The sequence below is a fragment of the Sparus aurata genome, chromosome 20 (genome assembly GCF_900880675.1).
Source record: "Sparus aurata chromosome 20, fSpaAur1.1, whole genome shotgun sequence".
In the NCBI taxonomy this organism is placed as follows: domain Eukaryota; kingdom Metazoa; phylum Chordata; class Actinopteri; order Spariformes; family Sparidae; genus Sparus; species Sparus aurata.
Genome location: NC_044206.1, coordinates 9,847,010 through 9,855,629, shown reverse-complemented (window position 1 = coordinate 9,855,629; position 8,620 = coordinate 9,847,010). Strand labels below are relative to the sequence as shown.

Below are 8,620 nucleotides of genomic sequence, written 5' to 3'. Positions count from 1 at the left end.
GAAGATCAAATGCTCCATAAAGCTGATGGGAACTTAAGATTTGGATGATAATTCTCCTTAAATTCATCATATGTAACCCTTTTCACATTACAAATTATGTCATTTGATCACTTGTTAATAAATAAACTGTGCATGCAGCTTTAACATTGGTATGGAGCGATAGAAAGTGCTGATGATCAGGATTTAACTAGACGGAGTAATTGTAAGATTAAGAACTTCAGGGTTGTCATGGCATGTTAAAAGAGACAGCCGCTATGTACCAATATTGTGGTGGCATTGATGCACAAGATTTAACTGTGTGGTATTGGACCGAACAAGGGGAGTCTGGTTATAACTGTTAATGTGTTTTATTCTAATGAGTAGTAAAAAGTAAATAAAAACGTCCGACACATTTTATTTTAAGTTAACTTTAGCAAAATAGCTATTTACTAGAGCCTCCCCTCCAACACACGTCCAGAGACTGCTCCACAATACCTAACATTAACATCAACATAATGAGTGTGGAGGTGCACAGTGTTGTTATGCAGTGGACTAAACCACTGTGAAATAAATGAAGTGGGTCCTAATATTTTAAACTGTCGTCCTTTCTTGAGGATAGCATTGTTCACATCTTGGCCGGAGAAGACAGATGGTTTGAAAGAGGTGTAAAAGATCCATTTACGTCAAACTGGAACGACCGTCTTTGAACAGAGGAGGTGGCCTACGACACTACTTATCATCCACCTACAATGCTGTCCTGTGCTCCCTCCCCAGACAGCTTAACAACCATTCACACTCGGATTCACCTAGCCCCAACAACCCACACGAAGGCCGGTCAAAGACCCACAAGGGACCCTAATGACTCTGTAACTCAGAGCTCACGCATGTCCTTAACAACTCTGTAAGGACACTCCCACACATGGTTTAAAATCCTGCAACTCCCCTTCCAATTAGCAAGAACTGAAGAAGCCTATTGGATGAGAGGTGAAACGTCTTGAAGAAACAGAAAAACATCCAGTTGCCTACAATACAGCACTTAGAATTTTAGAAACTTATGTTACAATACAATGATATAGGCTGGTCAGGGGGACATATCTCTGTTTTTTTCCAGGACGGAACTGGAACTTACTATCCCCCAGTAATTTCCACTTATGCCATATAATACTAATTAAATGTGCCAACATGTCTGTAAACATTCAGATATAGAGTTAGTCCTTTTGTGTCTAGCGTCTAGTGTACTGTAGCCGCAGTATACCAAAATGCAATGCAATCAGAAGACACAAAGTGTCTGGACAGGTAACCTTCATACAAAGATTCTGCAAGTATTGTCTGGGAGGTAATTGAAAGAAATTCTGTGAAATGTAATCAATCACTTCAATTTATAGAAAGTAAAGCAGGCTGAAACAAAGTTGGTGAAACAAATTAGCTAAAATAACACTTCATCAAAAATAACCTTTAAATAAATTGACCACCACTGATAATAAACAGAGTAGGGAGTGAAGAGTGCATGTTTACTGTGCATACAGTACAAACATGCAAGGGCATGCATTTTGGAAGCACAGTATCCACTAATTAAATTATCATGGACTGAGGCTCTCAATCCTTAATTAACCCTTGGTTAATTACATATGCAGATATTAAAGCGCAGAATAAATCATTTCCTTTGGTCTGATAAGCTTGTAAACAACAAACGATGAAACTTCTGGTTGAGATCCAACACAACCCCTTTCTGTTACATCTGAATTGCAGTTATCTGTGTCAGAAATAATGCAGATAGATAGCAGTATTAGTAGTAGGAGATTGGTTCGAGGGACAGAACATCTCGTCTCCACTTGACCTCGACTAACTGTACATCTGAACAGATTAATACGTTTCTTGCCCATGGCTCGCTGAGCAGAGAGACACAGAAAACTAACATCATGAATGGCATTATGCGTGATTCAATTTGCATTACTGGGAGTTATCATTTTGTGTGTGTCTGTTTGCAGAGATTTTCTTGTGTGTGCAGACTGGATTGAAGCAGGGTGAATTTAGTGAAATCCTCTGCAGTCAGTGATTAGGTCTGTGCAGACACAAACCTCTAACTAGCTATCATGAGCCCATCTCCAAACAAGATATCGACACCCTCTGGATCCAAATTCTCATTCTGCTCGGGTGTTCCCCAGAGCTGTGGTCTGAAAAGGCCAGGAGTTATTTCCATATTTATTGTGCTGCTTCAGTCCCCGATGAATAAATCAAAGGCGTAGCTAATGGCCTTCTACAGATTCCTTAATAAATCTCTGTTTTAATGCGCATCATTAAGTACTCGCTTGTGTGTGAGGTGGCTCGAAATGCCACAAGTACTTTGTTTTCATTTACTAAATAGTCATTTCTAACTCTGTCGATGTGCTAAGTCCCTCTCTTTCTCCTGACGCCATTGTCTTAGTGTGAGTTCTTGTTGTGTCTGAGCTTTGTGGAGGCAGTCATGGGGTCTTAATCGTGGTACTCTCCCTGATTAAAACCAGTGTACTAAGCCAATTAGGATGCCCACAGGTGGGCAATTAGGGGAGTGAATGTGCAGCACAGCGCTGAAGTAGGTCAGGCGAGGCTACAGGTCGGGGACATGTTCTACTTTGATTGTGAGACACAGTTCGACATCAGCTCCGGCAGTCATTAACGGAACTCCACTGAAAATACTACTTTGTTTCTCCTCCCTGATAATGAAACAACAAAACCAGGAGCAAGTTTCAAACTTTCTCTTCCACTGCCTTCCAGCCCAGAAAGTGCCATGTATCTCCCATGTCATCCACAGTGGTGTTCACTTATTTTCTCGACAAACTCTCTCTTTTATCCCATTAAATCTAAAAGGTGTTGCATGCTGTGATGAAAAGCAGGCGGGACAGATAATACAGTGGGTGATACTTGTATTATACTGCTATGCAATACCATTAAGAAAGCAACAATGTGCACGGAGCAGCCGTAACAGTAAAACCACTGACTGGTGAAGTGAATAACAATGATCATCTCGTTAAAATCAAATGTTCCTCAAGAGAAACTTTCGGCCCTGGTGTGGATGCTATTCGACACCCAAACACCGTTGCAGACCAAGAACCCTCCCTCACAGCACCAGCGCTCCCTGATGGCAGTGATCTGCCACTTGTTCCCCTGCCAACAGAACGTGACAAAGTAGTAACATAAGAAGTCAATCCATTGAAGATTGCGGATCAGACATGGCTCTGACATGTCAAGGCATGGGCACAGGAAATCTTGGGTCGTCCTGTGGTTTCTGGCACTAGGGCGTTGGTGGAAGATCCTTTGAGTTTCATTGCTTATTATTTTTACTAAATAAAAACCAGCCTGACCTCCCTCCAAAACATGCCATTATACAGTTCACGTGAACATAACGTTTAGGTAGTCAGTTTTTGAGAACCGCATACAAGAAACCCTCTAATGCAAGTTCCTTTCCATTTTCTGTATTGCAGCTCTGTAATTTTCCTTCAAATTCTTGTTTGCTTGCATGAGACTGCTAACAAACCTCTGCCAGCTCTGTTCAGAATGCCTGAAACATAATTTCCAATCATCAGTTTCTACTTAAATTCTGGTCTTGCAAGCAGCATGACAGGGGACAGCGACGCCAATCTGTCAGCCGCTTAATCAACCACATTGGTGCAGATTGAATTATCCAAAAAGCTATGGCTCTGAAATTCATCCAGATGATACAGACTCATTGTCACATTTTAGCCATCCCAGATTTTTTCTTTTGCTACACCAAGAGTGTAGTTCAGAATGAAATATCTTGACCATTATTGAAACGCACAGGTGGAATAAATAACACTAAAAAGAGGAGCCAGTGCTCAGATATTGTGCATGCTCCATCACTGACATGGCTTAGATTAAGTAGCCTTTATACACCTGTGCTTTTCCATCTTGGACAGGTCAAGATGTCTGCCTTGAAAACGGTCTACTAGCTGGACTGTAATGAAATTTGCTCAATATATTCAGCAAGACAAATCTCATTTACCTCATATGCAGGAACAGTTTGTAACTTGTCCAGTACTTTTTGAGCAGTTCCCATTAGACTCAGCTGAACTGAATTCAATGCTAAATTGGAATTTTTACAATGCTATCACACCAAGTAAGACGGGGAAAATGGGAAATATTGCACCAGTTAAACATCAGCATTTGAGCATTTGCGTTGTGAGCATGTTTGCATGCTGATGTTAGCATTAGTATGTAAAGTTACCAAGCACAGCCAATAGTAAAACAGAATCACTGAGATGCTAACAATAGCAGTCGCTTCCAGGTAGACAGCTGCTGATGTTTGACTGTGAAATCAGCAGACATGTTTGTTTCTGTGGACATTTTCAGCCACAACTGTCACGTTTTAAGGTACACGGTGGTCCAATCTAGCTGACCATGCTTATTTTATTAACTGTACTGCTTTGCTAGAATCTCTGATATCTCGACATCAGACTAACTGCTAGCTTGAGGTGAAGTCAGGCTTTATTTAAAAATGTTATTCTGTGGCCCGACAAGTAAGTTAGGTCTCCATGTTAACATTAGTGACATTTTTGTCATTAAAGGGGCAATATGTAGTTTGGAGAATAAATCAAAACTCAAATTTTTTATATTTAAAATATAAATTCAAAAATATGTTTATTTTCCATATCTGAATAAACAAGCTTTTCTCAGAGGAAAATAAGGTGTTTGAAGCTACATAGTTGGCAGGGTCCGCCACATATAAACAAAGTAAAACAGTATGAAATTGTGTTGTCCTTTAAGGTCAGTTTGTTTATTCAGATTATTCAGTCCTGAAGACAAAACTTGGACAACTTCCTCCAGGTTCACTTCATCCAATCAAGTCAGCATTAAGTTTGTCTTACTTACCCAAATCAATTAGCTGAAGCACACTGCCTCCACCTCCTGACAGTGATGCCAACATCCAATCACCCTCCAAAACCCCAAATCCTTCAAAAGTTCAAAAGTGGTGGTCAAGTGGACCAGATTCATACCTAAAATTGATAATCTACAGCTAGAAAAATGCAATCTAAAGTTTACCATCAAAGATGACCGTCTTCCATCCTTCTACTTCTTCTATTTTTCATGTATATTTACTCCCAGAGGGTGCAACTTAAAGGCACCAGGGAGAGACTTTCCAGTTTTATGTTTGGTTTCTGCTTTTCTAAATGGAAAAGGCCAGGGGAAGGGCTGAATGGCTGGTGCTGAGGAAGACAGCACCATTGTAGAGCATGTGAAATGGGTTGCTGGGCTGTGCATTGTTCACATGGGGGAGAATATCTCTCTGAATGGTGTTTGAGTTGACAGTCGGAGGTCCAGGATTCACACAGCCATCACTCTTCTCATGCTTTCTCTTCCTCCTTTACCCTTCTTCCTCGCCTCCTTCTCCTTCCTTTCCTCCTGGAGGCTTTATCATTTTCAAAACACACACACACACACACACACACACACACACAAACACACACACCCTCTGTGCCACCATCACCATGCCTGTGTGTGGAAGGCTCATAATGGAACATCTGCATGAATAGGACATTTTCAGTATGGGCAGAGGAGAGGAGAGCAACATAAAAGTAGTCGGGCTAAATGGGAGCTCGGCTTTGTGAGGCCAAATTAATCATCTTAATATCTGCAACCTTAATTCTAATGCTAAGCTCATGGGTTCAGACACTCAGTTTGTGGCATGGCTGGGAGAAAACAACACATAGCAGGCACCCCGAAACAGCCTCTCCCCTCCTCCTCCTCCTCCTCCTCCTCCTCCTCCTCCACCCCAAGCAGCAGCACAGAGAGAAAAAGTTGGAATACAGAAACAGAGCTTCAACTTCCCTTCTAAATAATTCAAGAACTGGACAAAAAAGAAAAAAAAAAAAAAAAGTTTTTGGAGACAGAAACTTCTGGCAAGAATTTCTCCCCTGCAGGGAGCCGCTGTGCAGGCCCAGGTATGGAGCAGGGATGATTCTCTGAAGAGTCTGAGAAGGAATGGTGTTGGGAAAGGGAGGTATTACTACAGCCAGTGAGCCGGTACTCGCTGCTCTGTGATCTATTCAAAGAATCCCCTCTTCAGAGGATATTAATGTAAACCCAAGTTCACTTCCATCCAGTTCAGCATATTCGGTTCAGCTCCGCTCGCCAGTTTTTCTGGCTGCGCGCACCCACTCGGTGCGTCTCAGGAGGATTTCCTCCGAAGCGCTCAACGTGATTTAATTAAACAGAACCCTATTCCCATCAAGCTTAAAAATGGATGCCATTATTTTTTCTCTGCCAATAAAGTTTTCAAATTCACTGCATGTTAGGTGGAAATGAGACTGGAGTTTGGTGGGCAGCTCACTCTCCAGAAAGTTTATTAGATGTTTTTTTTTTTTACAAACTTCAGTCGTCTCATTAAAAACAATGCATGATGCATGTTCACCCGTCCAGCAGCGTGTCTCTTTGTTTGTGTGTGTGAAATTCAGAGCCCACACCACAGGGATGTGAGGTGAACCTTCAGCAGGCTGCAGCAAATCTGTCAAATTAATGGCCATTGTAGAAAAAAAAAAACATGTCATCTGTGTTATCTTTCAGAGTTAGCAGTGGTCGTGTCACTCTGATCGGCAAACATGACAGTGTTCATTTGTCCTTATAAAATAAACAGCGCCATGTTTATATCAAGTCCTCACCCATCGGAGTTCATTTGAACAGCTGCCTCCGGGCCGTATCACCTCTACGAGTGGACAAACAGCCACTGCAAATAACTGTCACCAGGATCACAGTAGAGAATTGTGTGTGTGTGTGTGTGTGTGTGTGTGTGTGTGTGTGTGTGTGTGTGTGTGTGTGGCAACTGGCCTGTCGAGGCTCAGAAGAAAGGTGGACTAAAAAGGTTAGCTACAAGAGGTGACTGACAAAAGCTCTTTGAAGACAATGTAGGCTCTTATTGTGGCAAAGTGCAACCTCATTCAAGAGAGATCAGCTGGATTTCAGGGCGCTGTCCGGCCTTGACTTCTCTTTGCCCGTCTGTATTTTAGTGGGAAGAGAGTCTCAAACTAGTGGGAGGTTCATTAAGGTGAGGCAAATTGTTGGTGGAAACGGGTGTAAGAAAGCGTTCTTCAATCCTGTTCGTCTGGGGCCCCCTGCTCTGCATGTTGTCCTGCCACCAAATCACCTGATTGAAATAATCGTCATGTCATCAATCTTTACTGAAGCCCCATAATGACCAAAACAACAACAACTCCAGCTCCTGACATAGTAGTATAATGTCACACAGGGTCAGCAGGTCTGTGTGACGAAAACCTGCCCGGATGTCAATCTATGCCACCCCAAACCAGTCAAACAGCAAATAAAACTGCCCTTCTTAAAAGTCCAACAGCACTGGTATCGTTGCCAAATGTACTGTGAGGTCAACAAAGTAAGAGCATACATGTTTAGTGTGCCAGCCTTTTCAAGCAGTCCTCCATCTTGAAATGTTCACGTTTAATCACATTCAGTGTGTTACCATGGATGAAATGTAGCTCTGTGACCACCAACCTGTTGCTCTGTCTTTCAGCTTCCTCCGTCCCCTCTTCCTCTCTGTTTGGACAACATGGATGTGCTGTTTTTACTTCATATGCTTTCACTGTAATTAACACAAATGCCTTGTTTCCACTGAAGCGCATTGTCATTTGAGATTCTTAATCATATCCGTGCAGTAAATACTTGTGTTAATACGCCTTATCCTGTTAATTTACAACATTTTAATCATATACTCAGTGTATCTGAATACAGGCTATGCATTCACAGAATGTAAATCCTTTCATCTTACCTGTTTAACTTGTATAAGGTTAAGGACCTTGGAGTAAGAAAGAGAAACCTTTTCCTCAGGCATTGCATCTTAGCAGCATTGCTAGGCAGTTGTTAGCGAGGTATTTCGCTAACGAGAAGAGTTGGAGGACGGAGAGCATAGGAACAATATGTGTGTGCGTCCCGTGTCCTTGTGTGTATGTGTGTAATGGACAGATCAGCGATTCCCCCAAGGTCCTGGTGTGAACAGGGATTTCTCAGGATCTGGGTCACAGGTGATGAGAAGCTATTGGGTGCACCTGTGATGTTCTCCCTCAGCTGGCTGCAATCAGTCAGCTGGGAGACGATATAAGGAGGCTGCAGTTCCCCTTTTAAGATGTTTGTGTGTTTTCAGGGAGTCAGCACCATCAGTTGCCTCGCTGTGTTTTCCGTTTGGGTGAAATTCTGGGTTGAGTGTTGGAGATTTGTTTCTTTTGGCCAGTTAATATACATTTTGTTTGGGTCCAGTGTTTTTCGTTTGACCCTTTTGTGATTTGCGCAGAACCTTGTGAGTTTCCCACCCTGCGGCGCCCTGTCCTTCAGTGTTTTCTGGGGAAATGTAACAATTTGCTAAGCAGGTCAGTCATTCTGTTAAATGTAGGCTTCGATAAATGATTTCAATAAAAATACTTAATTGTGTATGTACATATTATTCATGTAGTTTGCATGAAACAATTCTACCCAAGCAGCGACAAAAAGTTCAGTATGCGGCAACACTTTAAAAGCAGATTATAGAGGATTTTACACGAATACGTTTATTGATTGTGACATAGCAGATGGACACTAACAAAATAATGTAAAATGACAAACTTTGAATGCTTTTAATGTACGATGATGACTTAATCATTATGTC

General features: G+C 41.8%; 1 long non-coding RNA gene across 2 annotated transcripts; it reads right to left on the bottom strand.

The window, feature by feature from the left end:
* Positions 1 to 6,300: 6,300 nt before the first annotated feature.
* On the bottom strand, positions 6,301 to 7,948 carry LOC115571587 (uncharacterized). 2 transcript variants are annotated; one of them, XR_003981948.1, is made up of 3 exons: positions 7,751 to 7,948; positions 7,477 to 7,564; positions 6,301 to 7,114 (listed from the first exon to the last, which is right to left on the bottom strand). It is a non-coding gene; the product is annotated as an uncharacterized LOC115571587 (long non-coding RNA). The 2 variants fall into 2 exon arrangements; XR_003981947.1 differs by having other exon boundaries at positions 7,477 to 7,518.
* Positions 7,949 to 8,620: the final 672 nt, after the last annotated feature.